This window comes from Anastrepha ludens, chromosome X (assembly GCF_028408465.1).
Source record: "Anastrepha ludens isolate Willacy chromosome X, idAnaLude1.1, whole genome shotgun sequence".
In the NCBI taxonomy this organism is placed as follows: Eukaryota; Metazoa; Arthropoda; class Insecta; order Diptera; family Tephritidae; genus Anastrepha; species Anastrepha ludens.
In genome coordinates, this window is record NC_071503.1 from 5,263,055 (window position 1) to 5,284,451 (window position 21,397).

The following is a 21,397-nucleotide window of genomic DNA, read 5'->3' on the forward strand; positions in this document are numbered from 1 at the left end:
ATAATTTGAGATATCCACAAGTAAGACAGAATACAAATGTAAATTTCCCAAAGCCAGAACCCATGGATACTTCATCTTGTAATGCTCCTGTGGTGCAACGAGGGATGTTTGCAAGATCACAACAGGGTAATGCTTTCTCTGGAAATAGGTTTAATCCAACGATAAAAAGAAATGACAATACAAACTTTAGTGGTGAACCACCTGCAAAGGCTCAGAGAATCAATAATATTAGTGAAAATCATTTTTTAGGTCAAACTTCCACCTGCCCTACATATTCCGGACAGATCTGCAAACCGGAAAAGTAATGAGGATACTAATAGATACCGGTGCTACTAGTTGTTATATTAGAAAGGGAGTGTATGACAATGGACAGGAATTAGCAATTAAGAAGAGGGTAAGGACTATTCTTGGTTCGACCGACATTGATTTGTTTCATAACGTACATCTATTGGGATGTATGGAAAGATTTTATGAAATAGATAATTTAGAAAGTGATTTCTTGATAGGAGTTAATTTCTTGAAGAAGATTAGAGCTAAGATTGATATGGAAAAGGAGTTAATTAATTATGGGAACGAATATTCAGAAAAATTACGGTTTTTAAGTAACAATGAGGATAGTTGTATAGGAAAATCAGGAACGATATTAAAATCGTTGGGACACGGAAGTCTTAAAGCGCCCGCCGAAGGTAATACCGGCAATATAAAAGAAAAAAATGAAAATTCAAAGAAGGAATGCTTTGGAAATACAAAAGTTATCATGGGACAAAATTGTCTTATGACGCCAGCTGATGAGTCATACCAGCATAAAACAAATAAAGAATTAACTTTGGAGGAAGAAACCTCTAAAGCGCCCGCTGAAGATCATTCCAGCAATATGTTAAATAATTTTGAAGTTGAAAATTTGGAAATGAGGAATAAATTTTCTAAGATATATAAAAAAATATTGGTGAAAGTGAAGGTTTTAATATTCCTCTATTGAGAGAGGATATTATTAGAATTATAAAGGAAACACATAAGAACGTTGACATGGATTTGCCTTTCAGGACAGACATAAAAGCGGAAATTAGAACTGAGGATGACAAACCCATATGGTCGAAGCAGTATCCGTATCCTGTGTCTGTAAATGATTTTGTTAATGAGCAAATTGGAAATTTACTAAGAAAGGGTATAATAAGGAATAGCAAAAGTCCTTATAATTCTCCTGTTTGGGTTGTTCCGAAAAAGGGAATGAACGAGAATGGAAGTCCTAAACTAAGGTTGGTCATAGATTTTAAAAAATTAAATGAAAAAACAATATCAGATAGATACCCCATGCCTAATTCTGAGGTGATACTTTCGAATTTTGGGGAATCCAAATATTTTTCAACAATTGATTCAGAGTCAGGATTTCATCGGATTTTAATGCAGGAAGGTGATATTGAAAAAACAGCTTTCTCAGTTAATAACGGGAAATATGAGTACTTACGGATGCCATTTGGGCTAAGGAATGCCCCTAGTATATTTCAGAGAGCAATGAATGATATTTTACGTGAATATATCGGTAAATTTTGCCAAGTGTATATTGATGATATTATAATATTTTCGAAGACAGTGACAGAACATATTCAGCAGTTAAAACAAATAGTTGAAAGATTAAGGGAAGCTCATATGAAAATATCTCTTGAAAAATCAAGGTTTATAGAAACAGAAGTGGAATTTCTGGGATACGTAGTATCTCATAAGGTTATTAAAAAAGACCCAAAAAAAGTGGAAGCGATAAAAAATTATCCCATACCTAAAACTTTACGACAATTAAGGGGTTTTTTGGGATTAACAGGGTATTACCGAAAATTTATTCAAGATTACGCTACAATAGCTAAGCCACTGACAAAGCACTTAAAAGGAAAAAATGGAGGAGTATCGCAGCATGTATCAAAAAAGACAAAGATTGATCTTGATTATGCCAATGCATTGAATTATCGCAACCTGATTTTAATGAAAAATTAATTTTAAATACCGACGCTTCAAATGTAGCTGTGGGGGCTGTATTATCACAACGAGGAAAACCCATAACATTTATTTCAAAGACGTTGAATTCAACCGAGCAGAATTATGCAACTAACGAAATGGAGCTTTATGCTATTGTTTGGGCATTGAAAACATTGCGACATTACCATTATGCTGTAAAAGATTTAGAAATGTATACAGACCACCAACCGCTATCGTTTGCGATATCTGAAAAAAACCCTAATGTTAAAATGAAAAGATGGAGGGCATTTATTGAAGAATTTTTACCAAGAATAATCTATAAACCCGGAGCAAAAAATGTTGTAGCAGATGCACTATCGAGACAGCAGTTAAATAATTTAACAGAATCGAATAATGGAATTTCAGAATCTGATGATTCATTTGCGAATACACAGCATTCAGCCGAAAGTAGTGATGAAATTTCAATTAGGGAAACTAACAAGCCATTGAATCATTTTAAACAGCAAATATTAATAAATCAAGGTGCAAAAATTACTACCCAAGAAAGAGTTTTAATCTTCGGTAACACTAGATATTTAATAGAATATGATAAACCAGAAAATATAATACCTGTTCTTTCTGAACAATTAAAACCAAAATTGGTTACAGGAATATTTTGTACTCCGGAAGTGGCATATGAAATAAAAACCGTATTGATGGATACTTTTCCGGTAACGAAATTTTTACGTGTGAAGTGTTTTCCAATTGATGTCACGAATAGAGAGGACCACTGTAATATTATAGAGCAAACACATGGTAGAGCACATAGAAATTATAGGGAAAATTTGGCACAGATCAGGGATCAATACTATTGGCCCCAAATGGTGAAGCAATTCAAGCAATATGTTAGAAATTGTCAGGTATGTAATAAGAATAAATACGATAGACAACCCAAAAAGGTACCAATTGGAAGGGCACCACTTCCAGAGAAAGAAGGTGAACAAGTTCATATTGACATTTTTTACGCTCAAAAACTGAAATTTTTAACTTTGATTGACTCTTATTCTAAGTTCTTGATAGTTAAGCATATTGAAGATAAGACAAATTTAATCGAACAGATTTCGGAAGCTTTACAGGTATTTCCGGAAGTAAAGAGAATTGCAGTGGACAATGAACCAAGTTTTGCATCGGCTCAATTTAGATCATTTGCTAATAGATGTAATATTGAAATATATTATTGCGATCCAAGGCATTCAGTAACTAATGGTCAGGTAGAAAGAATGCATTCTACTCTCATTGAAATAGGAAGATGTTTAAAGGAGGAATTGAGTTTAATAAGTGATTTAGAGTCCATCATTAGAGCAGCTCAGCAATACAATAAAACTATTCATTCGACAATTAAAGAAAAACCGTATGAGGTGCTTTACAATAAAAAACCACATGAAAATATAAAAGATAAATTAAAATCGGCACAGGAAGTTATGTTGAAGGTAAGGGAGAATGGGGAGTTTTGAGACGGGTTTTGTTTTTGGACCCGTATTACTCAAAATCTCAATATTCTGCATATGTCAACGATGGAATCTTTAGTCAATGAATACTGGAAGCTATTGGTATGGCCTATTTAACAAAACTACAATTTTCCTTAAAATTAAAATTGTATATAATAATGTAAAATATAATACAAAATACAAAAATGTGGGGAGTTGTGAGACACCATGGTTTAAATCAATAAAAATTACTTATTTTAGTTGTTAGTTCTTTATTAAGATGAAAAAGAAAAAAGAAAAGACAATTGTTATAAAAAAGTGTATAAAAAATGCAATGACATCAATCTGATGATTCGCAGTGAGAACATGTATAATAACCAGTTCGTAAATTGGCACACTTTAGGTGCACAGCTCGATCGCATACATTGCAATGAATGGAGTTGTTTCTGCTTAACTTTTTCGGCATTGCACCTTTGCAGATGATATATATACAAACAATGCATGAATATTGCGAGGTACTTATGAAAGATGCGTTAAAACGTCGAAAAAAAACGGTGTCTCACAACTCCCCATATTTGTTGTCTTACAACTCCCCAAATCATTTTTTTATAAATGGCCGCGTAGTCATAAACACATCGAACGTTCAAGCCCAAGTGAATGTGTAAATTCAAAGCTAATAGGACAATTAATAATTTGTATATATTGACATTTGCAATTTGCTATAACAACTGTTCGAATGTATCGCAAAACAAATGATGAAAAAAACTTACCGAGACATTCCAAAACACAGTAACTGGAGAGACGCGTCGAATGCGTGTAAATATGACCAATGCTAGCTGAAAAGTGAGATCGCATCGAGAACACTTGTTGACACTTAAAATCGAATGTAAACAAATGAATAATGCCGAACGGTAACAATGTCTCACAACTCCCTGTGTCTCACAACTCCCCATTCTCCCCCTACATAATAAAAGACGAAAAGAAAAAAATTATACTCCATGTCAGACAGTATATGAGAAAGTTATAGGTGAAAGGAATAAATTAAAACCGAAATATAGGAGACAAAAAGTAAAAGAAGATAGGGGAAATAAAATAATAATTCAGAAACGTGACAGAATAATTCACAAGGATAATATTAAATCTTAATATTTACAGAATGATGAGTAAGCGTAGAAATAGTTATATCATTAATGAATTACAGAATTTAATACAAACTATAACTTTGGCAAAGGTAGGAATTTTGAATCCAGATATTCTGCACATTGATGAGATAAGAAATATAACACGACATGAACACCTACGAATAACGATTACAGATTTAATAGATGATTCACAGTTTAAAGTAATTCAAAATAAAGAATTAATTGTAATATATATAAAATGTCCAAAGGTATTGTATGATTGTAAATTTTATGAAGTTCGGGCTATAGCGCAGAGAGATGGTAAATTGATAATTGAGGATAAAATAGCGAAGTGTGGAAATGATTATGTAAATGTAAAAGAATGTAAAGAAGAAATAAAAAATACATACTGTAAAATTGAAGAAAGGAAATCTTGTTTGTCGAAAATTTTGAATAAAGCAAGAACCAAATGCAAAACTTAAAAGAGAAAAATAAAGAAATAGAAGAAGTAAAACAGGGGGCCATATTAGTTTCTGGAACGCATGTAATTGATGAACGCACATTAGATGGAGTTTATTTAATAGTTTTTAAGAATTATACTATAATTGATAATGTTACATATGAAAATATTGATGAAAAAATTTGGAATTATGTAAAAATTAATTATATTAATAACTTTGAAATAACTGAGTATGTTGAATCTACAAATGAATACTTAAAATTTGAAAATTCGAATGTATTAAATAAAATAAAACAGGAAATTCAGGAAAAACCGATTTGGTGGTCACTTACCACAGTATTGATAGTGTCATTGTCTTTTTATACAGTTTATAAATTAATAAAGAAAATATATGTCAAAAAAGCATTAAGAAGTAAAAATATAAAAGAAATGTTAATGAGTGATATTGATGTACTTACCGTAAACATAAACAATTATTTGTTAAGGATAGAATTACAATAAGCAATACTTCTTAAAGCTAGCATAAGCACTAATTGGATGATGAAATAAGCTCATCCAATAGTGAAATATTTACTGTAAACATAAACAATTATTTGTTAAGGATAGAATTACAACAAGCAATACTTTTTAAAGCTAGCATAAGCACAAATTTATAAACATAAACAATTATTTGTCAAGTACTGTTTAAAGCTAGCATAAGCACAAATTAGAGGATGATGAAATAAGCTCATCCAGTAGTGAAAGATTTATTGTAAACATAAACAATTATTTGTTAAATATAGAGTGAGCAAAAATTTTGTATAAAAGAAATAACGTAGGAATAAAAGAATCACTTCAAGTTTGACTTTGGAAGCAAGCGTTTTATTTTTTTAACGCTCACCCGCGTTAGAACTTTAATTTGCATACATACAATTACGCGCAATTTTCATAAAAAAACCAAAAAGAACAAATCTGTAAACATGCATACAGATCATATGGACATATCAAATGAACAAATCTGTTCTGTACGCAAGCAAATGTAAGCTAATGTAAACTACATTTTTTCACACTTGCGTATCACTCTCTCCCTCTTAATTCTCTCCGGCAGCCATATTAATTAATTTCCTACTGTTAGCTTGTGCTGATTTCATTTTCTTACCCGTGTATTGTTAGAGCCCAAAATGATCCTGCAATTGATTATTGTGCGGACAAATCGGCAACAATTAGGCAAAATGAAAATAATTTGTAAATATTTTAAGGCGTTAAAATACACTCATGAATCTACTGTATTTTGTTGTGCTGGAGGCAAAGTAAAATTGCCACAATTGGTCCCACCACCAGATCCTTTACGATCTTTATTTTCTGGGATTGGAAATGATTCTAAGCACTTCTTGGCCAACATTCAGAAATATAACAGCTGTTTCCAGATGACATCATTTACCGCTACACATATAATACAGGGCAATTGGGCCATGACATATGGCAAAAATAAATTTTTTGTTTTTTGGTAGGACTGTTATAAGCTTACATGACAAATTTCAGCGTGGTATGTCACATAGTTTGTTTTCTGTGCGACTGTAAACAAGTCAAGCTCGAGTGTGGAAAATTTTGAGTTGTGACCCTTTTGTATTTAGGGTGCGATATGTCAAAATTGAGACTGAACGATTGGCATACATCCGTTTGAACCAACGACAGCTACGATCAGGCGAATACATTCATATCCGTGATGCTATAAATGAGTATGGCAATGTGAATAATGTGGGAAGATTGACAATTCTGCCAGCCACTTATATAGGAAGCCCACGCCACATGCATGAATATGCTCAGGACGCTATGTCATATGTTAGGCATTACGGTCGCCCAGACTTATTGGTTACATTCACATTCACATGTAAAGTGTTCCAAGCGATAGTCAAGAGACCTGCTTGCTGAAACCATAACGGGAAATAATGGATACCCATTGTTGTGATGGTAAGAGGACAAAATATTGGTGTAGAAAATCGTTGGATTGTGCCATACTCGCCAATATTGTCCAAAGCTTTTGAGACTCACACCAATGAAAAATATTGTAACTCTGTGAAGTCGATAAAGTACATATGTAAATATATTAACAAAGATAGCGATATGGCTTCGCTGTAACCAATACAAATGATGAAATATCACAGTACCAGATGGGCCGCTATGTAAGAAGCAACGAAGCAATTTAGCGTATCTTTTCATTTGCGATCCATGAAAGATACCCTACAGTAGTCCATTTGGCAGTTTATTTACAAAATGGTCAACGAGTTTATTTTAATGAATTGAACGCCGCAGACAGAGCGGCACGTCCACCGTCGACAACATTAACAAGTTTCTTCACAGTCTGTCAAACTGATGGTTTTCCTTGGTCTTTGCTGTATGCTGACATGCCACGATATTACACCTGAAATGCATCATCGAAATCGTTTCAGCGTCGAAAACAAGGAACACCAGTGAATGCTCGTGGTCCGATATCGTTTGAACAACAGAGACAGCTGTGTGTGACTTACCGTGAGGCAGGTCAACTATTGCATTTACTTGAAAACGATTCACACTGGGATGAAACGCTCAAGGATTCCGTAATATCTTCATCGCCGCATCAAATTCGTACATTGTTTGCTATTATCATATCGACATGTTTTCCCTCGAATCCAAAGGATTTGTGGGTTAAGTATAGAGAGGATATGTCTGAGGATGCTTTGCATAGTGTGTGCCATCAAACTTTGAATCCTACACTACAAATGACTGCAGAAATTTACAATGAGACATTGATCATGATAGAAGATATGTGTTTATTGAAGGCAAATAAAGTATTGTCGTGTTTGGGAATGACAGCACCAAATCGTCATATGCACGATTTATTAAACCATGCGTTGCAAAGAGAACAACAGTACGACATTGAAGCATTGGCCAAAACAGTTCGTACAAATGTTCCTTCGATAGAAGCTATGAACAGTGGATCTGGTGGAATTTATTTCCCTGATGCTCCCGGAAAACCGAAAAAACGTTCTTAATTTCATTGCTTTTGGCGAGGATCAGATCGTGAAATAATGTTGCTCTAGCGTTGGCTTCATCTGGAATAGCTGCGACTCTGCTAGAAGGCGGGCGAACTGCCCATTCTGCCTTGAAATTACCATTAAACATGCAAATCACCGAAACACCAATTTACAACATCGCAAAAAATAGCGCAATGGCCAAGATCTTACAAGTATAAAAATTGATTGTTTGGGATGAATGCATAATGGCCAATAAGAGGTCACTGGAGGCACTGGACAGAACGTTGAAAAATCTTCGTGACAACCAAAATATTTTTGGTGGGGCCATGATACTGTTGTCAGATGATTTTCGTCGGAATCTTCCAGTAATTCTCCGATCAACTGTTGCTAATGAACTAAATACATGCCTAAAATCATCGAATTTGTGGCAGTATGTACAGACACTCCAATTAACAACTAACATGCGAGTATTTTTGCAATAAGATGAAACTGCGAATATGTTTCCGAAGCAGTTGTTAGACATTGGAAATAATAAAGTTGCCGTGGACTCCTCGACCGGATTCATCACGTTACCGACAGGTTTCTTTCAAACCACAGAGTCAAAAGAGGAGCTTATTCAGCGTGTTTTTCCAGATATAGCGCAAAAGTTCAATAACCATAAATGGCTGGGTGAACGAGCAATATTAGTATCGAAAAATAAAGGTGTCGAGCATCTCAATGTGACCATTCAGAATTTTCTTCCAGGACAGTTGGTTTCCTTCAAATCAGTCGACATCGTCATGAACCAGGATGATGTAGTCAACTATCCCACGGAGCTTTTACATTCACTGGAATTGTCTGGATTACCACCTCACAATTTGCAATTAAAAATAGGGTCAGTCGTCATCATGCTGCGTAACATTAATCAACCTAGAATGTGCAATGGAACAAGACTGGCTGTGAAAAAGCTGATGAATAACGTCATTGAGGCAACAATCATAAAAGGAAAATACAAAGGAGAGGATGTCTTGATCACGCGGATATCGATGATTCCAACTGACTTACCATTCGATTTTAGACGCTCACAATTTACAGTACGTCTGGCCTTTGCTATGACCATAAATAAACCGCAAGGACAGTCGATAAAAGTTTGGAATCAACTTGGAGTTTTGCTGTTTCGCACATGGACAATTTTATACGTCGCGTATTCGCGTGTCGGAAAACCGTCTTCTTTGTTTATTTACGCACCACAAAACAAAACAAAAATTATAGTTTATACGAAAGTTTTAAATTGATTAACAAACTGTATCATAGCAGTGTGTGTCTGTCAATATCAAATTTAAACCTTATAAATAGCCAGTATCTCAAGAAAACTCTATTTTAAAATTAGGCAACATTATGTGTCGAAAATAATAATACAACTTCATGCTTAATTCAAAATATGCTTTTTTATTAAGTATGGATTGGATTTGTTTGTTTTAAAATTATTTTATACAACAGTTTATGTCTTTTATTTATCGATCGAGGCAGTACGAAGTCTGTCGGGTCAGCTAGTTTTGAAATATATTTTTAAAATGTTGAGCTAAATTAATTATACTTATAATTACTTCTCTTTTTCTTCTTAATTGCCCCGATAACCGCTTACGCGATTTTGGCTGAGTTTTACAAAGCACGCCAGTCGTTTCTTTCTCGTGCTAACCGGCGCCGGTTGGACATACCTAGTGAACCTAAGTTCTGCTCCACCTTATCTTTCCAACGCAGAGGAGACCTTCCTCTTCCTCTGCTACCACCAGCTGGTACCGCATCGAATACTTTCAAAGCTGGAGCGTTTGTATCCATTCGGACGACATGACCCGGCCAACGTAGCCGCTGGATCTTTATTTGCTGCGCTATATCTATGTCGTCGTAAAGCTCATACAGCTCATCGTTCCATCGCCTGCGATATTCGCCGCTACCAACGTGCATAGGTCCAAAAATCTTACGCAGAATCTTTCTCTCGAACACTCCAAGCGTCGCTTCATCGGATGTTGGAGGACTTTACTGCTCAGTTGCCTACTTAGTCCAAAGTAGCACTTGTTGGCAAGAGAGATTCTACGTTGGATTTCAAGGCTGACATTGTAATCGGTGTTAATGCTGGTTTCTAAATAAACGAATACTTCGTTTTTTCCTCGTTCACCAACAAACCCATTCGCTTTGCCTCTTTATCCAGTTTGGAGAACGCAGAACTAACAGCGCGATTGTTAAGGCCGATGATATCGATATCATCGGCATACGCCAACAATTGTACGATTTTATAAAATATTGTGCCTGAGCAATTAAGTTCTGCGGCTCATACCATCCTCTCCAACATCAGGTTAAAGAAGTCACACGACAGCGAGCCACCCTGTCTGAAACCTCGTTTGGTATCAAACGGCTCGGAGAGGTCCTTCCCAATTCTTATGGCGCTGCAGGTGTTGAGCAACGTCATCTTGCATAGCCGTATTAGTTTTGTGGGGATATCAAATTCAGACATCGCGGCATACAGAAAACTACTTTTCGTACTGTCGAATGCAGCTTTGAGATCGACGAAAAGATGGTATGTGTCGATTCTCCTTTCGTGGGTCTTTTCCAACATTTTGCGAGAGAGATTTTGGGAACGAGAAATGTTGCTCCATTGCTCGTGCACGGTGGTTTGTTGGGCAGTGGTCTCTGAGAGCAGGAGTGAGAGTCGAGTGGCGAATCAGGAGACAGCCAGGTAGCTTGGTGTATGTTTTTATTCTGGAATCTTGTGCTGCAGACTACCATGTTTCGTGCCCCGGCGAAGTCGATCAGCCTCTGTCCGTTAGCGGATGTTTCGTTGTGCAGGCTGAATTTTCCGACTGTGTGACCAAAAACTCCCTCCTTGCCCACCCTGGCGTCGAAGTCGCCAAGCACGTCGCAAGGTCCTATGGTTTTCTTACCTTGCCCCGTCCATCGCATCTCTTGGATGGCAGTGATGTCAGCCTTTACTCTCAGGAGGACATCAACCAGCCGGGCAGAGGCACCTTCCCTATTAAGGGACCGGACATTCCAGGTACATGCCCTCAAATCATATTCCTTATTTCGTTTGCAGGGGTCGTCATCAGTGTTGGTAGTTCTCATCCGAGGCTTTGCAGTTCTTTTCATTGGGGGGGATTTTTAAGTGGCGGGTCCCAAACCAAGCGCACAACCAGCTTTCTCGGAATGCTTCGCCTTCTCACGTTAGCGCACTCCCGAATGGGTGTTCGGAAGCTAGCCAGAGGATACGTGGGCTAATCCCGGACGTTGTGAGCAGCTTGAACCATATGCAGAAGAATCGTCCTGGCCACTCCCAAGTGAATGGCGATCAGTAACTTTCCCCATTTGCGTGGACTTCTACACATGGAAACATCCTCCACTAGTATTAAGAAAACGAGGTCTGGCAACCATGATATTGTAGACGCTCTCTAATGCCAGCAATTTCAGCTTGCACTTATGGATTTCACATCACGCTGTTCAATGTAATTGGCCTCCTCAATACTCTCTGCGTCGCTATCCCCAATATGCTCTCCGCTGTCCAACCAGCGAACATCATACACATACGACTTTACAGTAAGGGTAGACAAGTGGAGGGTCTTCAATAAAAATCCTTTTTATAATCACAGCTCAATTACGATCTGAATATTGTTGCAGAAATAGAAATCCCTCAAGAACCAATTGGAAAAGGTTCAAAAATGTAGTAAATAACAAATCACTCTCACGGTATTGGATAATAAATTTAGTAGGGTCTATAGAACGTCATGTCCTCTATAATGTAGGAAAATAAAAACCACTCTCCTTGGTAGAGCAGTGAGCTCTTAAAAGTAAATGAAGAAGCTAGATCAAACTTTAACCTCAGCTATATATTGCATATATATGTATATATGTATATAATTGGCGCGTACACCCTTTTTGGGTGTTTGGTCGAGCTCCTCCTCCTATTTGTGGAGGCAGATATTTTTATGAGGAGTTTTTCATGGCAGAAATACACTCGGAGGTTTGCCATTGCCTGCCGAAGGGTGACCGCTATTAGAAAAATGTTTTTCTTAATTTTGGTGTTTCATCGAGATTCGAACCGACGTTCTCTCTGTGAATTCCGAATGGAAGTCATGCACCAACCCATTCGGTTACGGCGGCCCCGTAGGGGGTATTATAACTTGTAAATGAGGTGTACTTAATTTTCAGCCTAAGGCTTATTTTCGGGCACTAGTTCCACCAGATGCTGCATTGACAGGATCGGCCACTAGGCGACCTCTACTGACAAATCCGTTGTTGTCCGTATATAACGTTACAATGAGGCCTCACTTACTCATCTACCTAAAGGTAGCCCCAGGCAACTTGCATTTCCGACTGGTTGGGTCCTGAGGGAGAGGGAGATGTTAGCTGAGTGGGTTTGATGGGGCATGTGAAAACGTGGTTAGTGTCGTGCGGGTTGATTTCACAAGCAGGACATATGTTTGTTTAGTTGGAGTCAATTCTGGGTCTCACGGAGAAGCTGGAGCTCTTCCTTTGCTGTAGGTGGTGGTTGGACTCCGATTACGGAATTCGGTAGTCGGCATGGGGCTGAGGCCAGGTGTTTCGTGCAGAGTGGGAGTAGGAGGGCTTCTAGTGTCTTCACAACTGGGGAAAGGAGAGTTATCAGCCGATAATATTACACTTGGTTGGCGGGATTCCCAGGTTTAAGTAGTAGGACCATTCTCCCTGGTTTCCACTTGTCAGTAATAATGAGAGTGGCCAGAGACAAATTGAAAACCCTTGCGAGATATCTTACTTCCAATGGACCCAGGTGTTTCAGCATCAGCGTGTTTAGTCCTCCAGGGCCAATGGCTTTTGATGATTTGGTTTTGTGTTGGCCCCCTGAACCACAACACAAGAGAAAGTAAGTGACCTTGTCATGTCGGTCTCCTTGCCGCGGGGATGAGGCTTAAGTGGTGATTTAACCCCATGTAATGGAAATTAACTTACCACGCACTAAGAGGGCAGCTCTATATAGGAATTGGGTATGTGGTCACCCAAGCACTATGTGGAGAGTACCGTACCGGCAACCTGGCAGTAGGTATAAAATGCTTTTCTTTTACGTAATGTGGAGGCTTGCCCTTCGAGCAATCGACGGCTCGGGCATCGGATATGCAGGCCAGAGCCCCACACCCCCCTATGACTGGAACTGACACTCAAGGTTCTGGAGGAAGCAACTTACTAGTGGCGAAACACGGCACATTGGCTTTGCCAATGGAGAGCCGAGTGAGTGTGAGCGATACACCGTCGCCGAAACGATCCGAAGCAACTGCACCAGTTGTGGAGGATGTAGAGATGGCGGGAAATCTCTCAGTAGACTCAGATGGATCTCTGGTATCGAGTTAGTCTTTGACAACGGTCAAACCCGGTCTGGCTCCCTCAAGGTGCTAAAGTCGAAGTACGGGAGCCGTCCTCACCTCCATCTGGGGCGAATCCATTTCCGTGTCCAGGATAAGGTGGAGGACAAAGCGCAAATATGCTAAGTCTCATGACTGAAGTAATATTTACACAGATAAATCTGCAGCATAGCAAAGCGTCTACGGATCTCCTGTGCCGTAGGCATGCAAAACTGCAAACAAACCCACACATAATACAAGAACCATAAGTATGTCACAAGCGGATCTGTCGTGTAGGTGCTATTTCGTGGGGGCAAATACTTGACGGTGAAGGGAGTATGAGACCGCGAGCATGTATTATTATGCCAAGGTTGATCAAACACACGATGTTAAAAGAGCTATGCTCCAGAAATATCGTTGTTGCCAAAATAAAGTACTGGAAGAGTGGGAACAGTGTCGAAGCTATAATTGTTTCGGCCTACCTACCCTACGACTCCTTACAGCCACCTCTTTCGAGTGAGCTAAGAGAAGTGGTCAGAACCCAATAATCTGGGGCTAATAGTGGGTTGTGATGCAAATTCACAGAACATTGTATGGGGAAGCAGCAAATGCAATCCCAGAGGTCGCAAGTTACTGGATATTATCCTGTCATCTGATTTTGTCATTCAGAATACTGGTAACAAACCAACTTTTCTGACCAAAAGGAGGCAAGATCTTTCTGATCATCGTTTTATCGATTTACGACTGGGAATTCCTGCAATATCAATACATTCCGGTAGGAATCCTCGAAATGTGGACTGGGACAGGTATGGTGAGCTTGTAACAGAGCGATTACCAAATCTGGAAAAACTCAAATCAGTAGAAATGATTGAAGATGCTACTAAGAAATTAGAAGGTACTTTAATCAAATGCTGTGAGGAACTGTGCTCACCCAGGCAATGTAGACAGGGGAAAGCGGTTCCTTGGTGGAACTCTGAACTGTCGAAGCTTCGTGTACGGTCCAGAAAACTTCTTAATAAGGCCTTAAAGACCTAAACAGAAGAGGACTGGGCTAACCATTGTCTTACACGGAGAGAATTTAAGAAAAAAGTGCGGAAAGCCAAACTTGAATCCTATAGAAACTTCTGCAGTAACGTCGAAGAAATGAGGGAAACAGATAGACTTTGTAAGGTCCTTCATCAAGACCGCTTTGTAAGGCTGGATTCCATTCGAAAACCTGATGGTTCATACACCATTTCCAAATCGGAAGCGTTTAATGCTCTACTCGAAACCCATTTTCCGGGTATTAGACTGGCATGAACAATAACGATAGCAACGGTGGAACCTCTAGGTACAGCTGATTTATTGCTAGTCGGATAGTGACAAAAGCTTCGAGGTTTTCCTTGTCTTACTTTGAGAACTTTAAGTAACCTGGACCTGACGAAATATGTCCAGCAATGCTTAAAAAAGAAGAAGACAGGCTGATTGAGGCCCTGAAAAGGATCTTCACAGCCTGTCTTGCACATGGTTGTATACCATCCCAATGGCGACGCGTAAGAGTAGTATTTATTCCGAAATCAGGAAAAGACGACTATTCCCTTGCAAAAAGTTTTAGACCAATCAATTTGACATCGTTCTTTCAACACGAACGAGTGGTGGAGATATATATAATATATGAGTGGGGGTATTGCCGAGACGTCCACTTAGTGGAAATCAAGACGCTTCCAAGAGTAGAAAATCATGTGGTTCAGCCTCACACGATCTTGTTAGCATGATTGAAGCTGGGCTGGAAGCTGACGAATACACAATGGGTGTGTTCTGGACATTGAGGGGGCTTTTGATAATGCCGCTTTCGGCTAATATGTTCGGCTGCCGAGCGCCACGGAGTTATCAAATCATTGTAAAATGGATATATTCCTTGCTCTCTGAGAGGGTGTTAACCGCTGGGGAGAACAGTGACGAATTAATCACCGTCTGGGTCAAGCAAGGATGTCCCAAAGGGGGTGTTCTTTCTCCGCTGATGTAGTGCTTCGTCGTAAACTCTCTACTAGCGGAGATGCAGGGACTCGGCTTTGATGTTCAAGCCTATGTGGACGATGTCTGTGCGCTTACATCGGATAAATCCCTAAGGAAGCTTTCGACGAAAGTGCAAAGGATTTTTGACAAAATCGATGACTGGTTCATGAGACAAGATCTTTCCGTTAATCCGAACAAAAATTGGAAGTTAAATATCTAGGAGTAATCTCGGATAAAAAGCTAACTTGGGAGACACACGTTTCACTGAAGGTGAATCGTGCATTGAAGATTTTTCAGTGGAGCGGGAAACAGATTGGAGTTTTCAGTGATAGTCAGGCTGCACTGAAGGTTCTGGAGAACGCGACAAGACTCTCCGGTATTCAAGGAAACGAAATTGCCGATGAATTGGACAACCGTGAATCAGCAGGATTCATGAACTGGATCAGCGATTATGTAGGCAATCTACATAAAGAGCGATGGTCCGAAGTGTTTTGTGACAAGTCCGAACAGAAAACTGTCAAACTTTCTACTTAAACTTAGAAGGAAAGACGTTCAGTTGATGGTCGGTATCGTTACAGGACACAACCCATGGGGTGCGCATATGACCACCATTGGAATCATCGAGGACCCGGTATGCCTGTCATGCTTGGCTGAGGCGGATAGCACTGAGCTCTTTCTCTGTGAGTATCCTGCTTTTGCTAGAGCACGTCTACGAGTTTTGGGTTCCGATGTCATGAGAATGAGTAATATTCGTTCTCTAAAACTGGAGGATATTTACAGATTTGCCAAAGAATCTAGAAAATTCTTACAGGATTAACTATCTCTATCTCCTTCCCTCCTTGACTAACTACCCCCTTTCCAGAGATTTAAATACAATACAATGGGCTTTTTTGCCTTAGTGTTTTAGAAGCCACCAAAACTCCTGGGGCTACTTGGCTCGACCTTTTCAAATTGTAAATTTCAAGTGGCGCACTGTTGTCGTTCGGAGGATGCAGTATTAATTTCCGGCTAAAATTGCTCGCGCATCTCTCCGATTAGACGAAGTGCAACCGTTAAAGGTGCCATCACCTTATCGTTATGTTTCGTCGGGTTCGACAGAGACCTTACGGTGGACCAGTGCTTACTCACACTAGAGGTGAAGTTTCAGGTCTGGAAGTGGTCCGTTTGTGTTGGATGACCAGTTGCCGAATCTCCGAATTGATATCACTTATGCGGAGATCCCCGGGATCGACCTGGCCTAGGTGATCACGCTCGTTTGTTAAAACGGTTGCTTCGGCAGATAAATTAGGGCGTATCCTTCCAGCTGGGATGAAGCGAGCCGCAGCAGCTGTCAGTATCTTGCGGAGTACACGTTCACCTACGCGGCGATTGTGTGCGCAGAGCATTCCGCGAAGCCGGCGCTTTGTTGAAGTTAATATACGACTGGTGGACTGGACACGGAAGCAAAGTCGGTAGGTCCCTCAATCGAGCCGAGAATTTGCAAGTGGTGTGATTCAAGCGATATCATGGTTAATGGTTAATGGTTGTAGAGGGTTAAGGAGTAGCCCTTTAGCACTGCGACCATATTGATCTATTGTGCACCCTATGCTGTCTATTGACTGTTAAGTATGCTTATGAATTGTACCAGCTCCTTCTGAGGGAGTGATTGAAGGTCTTCATCTGTAAGCATGAACTTGTTTAAAAACCTTTTTCTTCTATGCGTCAACCCCGGACATTCGATAATGAGATGTTCCATAGACTCCTCATCTTCGCAGCAGAATCTGCAGGTGCTGGTGTTAGTTATGCCTAATTTATGTAAGTGTTTGTTGCAGGTGAAGTGACCCGTGAGGGCGCCTGTGAGAGTGCGAATGCTCTTTTTGTTTAACGTGAGGGCCATGTTGGCTCTTTTAGCGTTGAAACTTAGGAACTTTTTGGAGTGTCTAAGACCCTCTACATTGTTCCAATGCTGATTTAATAGAGTTTTGGCCCAGTATTTTATTTTTTGTTTTAGGTTGTTTTTGTTGAATCCGAACATAGGACTAGGTCCGATGAAGTTTTCATCTGCCCCTTTTTTGGCTTGAACGTCTGCCTTTTCGTTCCCGTCATATCCCTCATGTCCCGGTACCCAAATTAATGAAACATTGTTTTTGGATGCCAGATTATTGAGTGCCTTGTGGCATTCTAAGAGGGTTTTTGAGTTGTATGTATAGCTATCTAGAGCTTTTAGGACTGATTGGCTGTCCGAGAGTATTTTAATTCTTACTCTCTTGTGGTTTCTGCGTTGCATGATGTTTACTGCTTCCATTATTGCGTATAGTTCCGCTTGGAAGATAGTGGTGTCCCTGGTGAGAGTGTATGATTTGTGGATTCTGGGCCCCACTACACCTGCTCCTACACCGTAAGGTGTTTTTGATCCATCAGTGTTCCATTTTTGTGAATCATCATTCATCCATTTCGGGTTTGTTTTCCACTCTATCCTCTCTGGAAAGGTAACTGAGTATCCTTTTGTGAAACAGAGGGTTGGGTCAATGTGGTCTGAAACTTGAGCCATGCTTACGGTGTTTTTGATTTTGTTTAGGATATTTAGGTGACCGGTGAGGTTGCCCAATTTGAAATTTACTTTCATGTGTAGCATGAGTGCTTGCGTAGCTGCTTCCTCTTGGATTGCTATATGAAGTGGTGGGAGATTAAGGAGTGCTTCCATGCCAACTATTGGGGTAGTTCTCATAGCCCCTGTGATGCATAGGCAAGCAAGCCTTTGTACTTTTCCCTATTTGGTTATCGTTGTTTGTTGGATAGATTTGCTCCACCATACTAGTGCCCCATACAGTATGATTGGTCTAACCATTTGGGTGTATGTCCAGAGGGCCATACTAGGGCTGATGCCCCAGGATCTCCCTAGTAATTGTTTGGTTGTCCACAAGGATTTCGTGGCTTTTTTTGTTATATTATTTATATGTGATTCCCAAGTGAGTTTTTTATCTAAGGTTAAACCTAGATATTTGACCTCTTCCTTTAGTTCTATCACTGTTTCATTTAGTTTCAATGTAGGAAACTTTAGCTTTCTTTTTCTTGTGAAGGGGATTATTGTGGTTTTGTTAGGGTTGATCGACAGCCCCTCCTTTTTACACCATTCCCATGTTGCATTCCAGTCATTTTGGATTAAGTCTGTTAGTGTCCTTTCATGGTTGCCTTTTATTATAACAGATATGTCATCTGCATAACCAATGGTTATGAATCCCTTGTTGTTTAGGTGCTGCACCAAGTCATCAACTAGTAGGGAACATAGCAGTGGAGAAAGAACTCCTCCTTGCGGACATCCCTTAACTGTTGTGACATTAAGTTCAGCTTGGCCTAACGAGGCTTTAATAATCCTCTGATTAAGCATTTGGCTTATCCAGTGAGTTAATATTGGGTTTGCACCTCTTTTTTCGAGTGCTGTTTCCATGGATTTGTAATTTGCGTTGTCGAAGGCTCCCTCTATGTCCATAAAGGAACATAGGGCTATTTCTTTTTGATTTAGGGCCTTTTCTATATTGACAACGAGTGTGTGCAGTGCTGTGACTGTGGATTTCCCTTTTTGGTAAGCAAATTGCAGCTTATGAAGGGGTTTTTTGAAGATTACTTCTTCTCTTAGATGATATTCGAGTAGTTTTTCCATTGTCTTTAGCATGAACGACGATAGACTGATTGGTCTGTAAGATTTTGGAGAATCAGGGGGTTTGTTACCTCCCTTAGGAATAAATATTACCTTCACTTTCCTCCATATCTTTGGAATGTATTCCAATATTAGGCTAGCTCTGAAGATTTTCACCATGACTCGGATCAGTTCCACAGTGCCTTTGGATAGAAGTGCTGGGAATATTCCATCCGGCCCTGGTGATTTAAAGGGTTTAAAGGAGTTAATTGCCCACTCTACCCTTTCGAAGTTTACGATTTTATTGACAAATGAGACCGTAGATCTCCGTTGATGGTGAGTTACCATGTCTAGACTACTGTCGATTGATGGGTCTTGACTTTTACAATCTGGGAAGTGAGTCTTTAGGAGAAGCTCTAGTGTTTCTACGAATGTGTTGGTAATAGTTCCGTTTGGACCTTTTAGTGTGCCTATGGGACTTGAGTCACCTTTGGAAAGTGATTTTTGGATTCTAGCTGTTACTGGAGTATCTTTTAGATCTTCGTAGAAGTTTTTCCAAGAGTTTCGTTTGGATTTCCTTAGTTCTTTGTTATAGTTAGTTAGGGATTTCCTATATTCGTCCCATTTGTTTGTTTTCTTTGCAGTGTTGAATAGTTTTCTCGTTGCTTTCCGAAGTTTGTCAAGTTCGTTGTTCCACCAGGGGACCCTCTTCGTGGAGGATTTCATTTTTAGTGGACAACAGTCTTGATATGAGGCCATGATTGAGTCAGTCATTTCTGTTACTGCCTCTTCTAGTTCCTCTGTTGATGTTATTTTGCTTACGCTGTTATTAAGCTTAGCTGAAAGACATTCATTGTATCTTTTCCAGTTTGCTGTTTTTGGGCTTCTGTAAAATGTGGAGAACTTTACCACCCCATTTAGGTCAAAGAGTATGTGATATCATAGGTCGTGAGGTTATGCTATTTATCAGACCAGCAGTAGCAGTTGTAATGTCAAGCGAGCTGCTGCAATTGCCCACTACTCTGGTGGGAGCGGCGTGGTTCACAGTGCAGAATGTCGAATCGTCTATCTGCTCTGTCAATTGATGGCCCCTACGATCGTTTGGTAGGCATTCTAAGATGTTGTCCCTGCGGTCGATGGCTTCATCGATAAGTCGGTATCTAACTGTGTGGTGGACTATGAACGCTAGGCCACCTCCGTTGTCTCGCTCGCGATCTTGTCTGTGCACGTTATATCCATCCCTGGTTATTAGCGAAGAGCTAGCGTGCAGTTTGGTTTCTTGGACCGCAGCTTTTGGGATTCCGTGTCTTCTCATGAAGTCTATTATCTCTTCTAACTTGCTCGTTAGTCCTTTACAGTTAAATTGTAGATGCGTGAAGCTTGTCGGTAGAACTGTTGTAACGCGGTGTGTGAGGGACGCGTGGGGTTGTTTACGTTGGCCTACTGTGCGTTCCGCTGTTGTTGTTGCGATCTGATGATGGTGGGCGGCCGCGCCACGGGGGGCGGTTACGGGTGCAGAGCTCTGCAGCAGAGGGCATCGTAGTCAGTTATCCACTCCCGGGTTGTGCGCAGGCCAGAGCATCTGTCAAAGTGACACCAGCCACTGTAAAAATCGCAATGCGGCTCACTACACAGAGCTAGTTTCCTGGGGCAGCAGTCGGGAAAACCCGAGTCATTCCGGAAGCGTAGAACCGGCTGCCATGGGAATGTACCATTACTCCAGTACTCGTTGGCATGGGACGTACTGAATTGCAGAAGCACATGTAGAGCGATGGAGCCCTGTGATTTTCAGCCGATCGAAATCTCTTATTTCCGTGTTTACATTTTTTCTTACAGAAGAAAGAAATGTAGGCATTTTTTCTTCGCTCTCCAGCATTCCTCAGTTTTGTGTACACCAGCTTGTTAACAATTTTGCAAAAAACTTTCTTGTATATTAATATTGTACAATAATTATCAACAACAAAAGGCACTTGGAGGCTGAAGTTGTATTGAAAATTAAGTATTGTAAAAATCAGCCCTCAATTAAAAGGAAAATAAATGCTGGCACTTGAAAGTAATTACGAAAATATATCGTGTTTAGGTTTCTTATTTATTGAATAAATTTCTCCAGGGGTCATTTTTAAACCAAATTCTTATTTCTTGTTCCCGCGTTTCAAATTATCTTATGGTGGCAATTATAAACAATCAAGAGCACATTATACGAATTGCGGATGGCGAGACCTGAGTAACCTTTACATAGGAGACTTATTGTACACAAATGCGTACGCGAGAAAAAATTTTAAAGATTCTCGTAAATGATAGGAGTACTTCTCATGAGAGTTCCATCTTTTTGATGTGAAAATTCTCATAAATGCTTACGCGTACACAGATTCTCACTGCAATTTCGTTCTCATGAACATACTTTCGACGAAAATATTCTAACGTATTCTCATG